Here is a 1,134-nt window from a genome sequence, read left to right on the forward strand (position 1 = left end):
CGGCCTAGAGCGCCTCGCCGGCCTCCCGGTCGGCCACGCGCTAAAACTGGTTTCAGGAATCTGAACTACACCCCAAAATGGGGAGAACGCGGATCGAAGGGAGGCCTTCCCGGCCGCGTCCTAAGTGACAGGTGTGTGAAATTCGGTTGGGGAGGTGGTTCTGTAAACTGCGGCTCCCCGCCGGCTGAGTGAAGGGAGCGCTGCCTTCTGGGAATCGTAGTCCTCACAAAGGTGTGAGTAGGCGGCAGATAAGGATTTGGGTTTAGCCTTAGGGATTCACTCCTGTCAAAGCTGTTAGAGAAGCTCCCAGAACTCGTAAAGTAACAAAAACTACTTGCGGCAACATTTGTAACTTCCACCTAGCTCATTATCTTCCACTGTTACCTTGTGTTCTAGATAAGTTATAATTTATGCTACATATTGTTCAAACGTCTTGTGCCTGTTCCATATCGTCAGCATTGTCATTGGTTATATTTACCCAGCTAGACATTCTAACGAATGATCTTCGGACAACAAAAGGGCCTTTTAAAAAAAATTAGATGTATCGGCCGGGCGCGGTGGCTCACGCCTGTAATCCCAGCACTTTGGGAAGTCGAGGCGGATGAATCACCTAAGGTCAGGAGTTCGAGACCAGCCAGGCCAATATGGCGAAACCCCGTCTTTACTAAAAATACAAAAAATTAGCCGGGCGTGGTGGCTCGCACCTGTAATCCCAGCTACTCAGGAGGCCGAAGCGGGAGAATCACTTGAACTCGGGAGATTACAGTGAGCAGAGATCGCGCCCCTGCACTCCAGCCTGGGCGACACAGCGAGACTTCGTCTCAAAAAAAAAAAAAAAAGTAGATGTATCAACAGGCATTTTAACCACTATAATCTCCACTTTCACTAGGGGATGTTAATTATCATAATTGATATTAGAAATAATTCATTGGTGAAATAAATGATGTTCCAGATATGTGTATTGGTTTAAAATACTATGAAAATACCTCAGCACTTACAGGAATAGCGATGCAAGATTCTGAGCTGCCCAGCAGCCCACACCTTCTGCAGCATGTTCTTTCTCCAAAATTGTCCTTTTAGAGGGTTGAGTGGTGAATGTTATATACCATTGTCTTGTTAAATATACATATAGAT

The sequence above is a fragment of the Macaca mulatta genome, chromosome 4 (assembly GCF_049350105.2).
Source record: "Macaca mulatta isolate MMU2019108-1 chromosome 4, T2T-MMU8v2.0, whole genome shotgun sequence".
NCBI classification, from domain to species: domain Eukaryota; kingdom Metazoa; phylum Chordata; class Mammalia; order Primates; family Cercopithecidae; genus Macaca; species Macaca mulatta.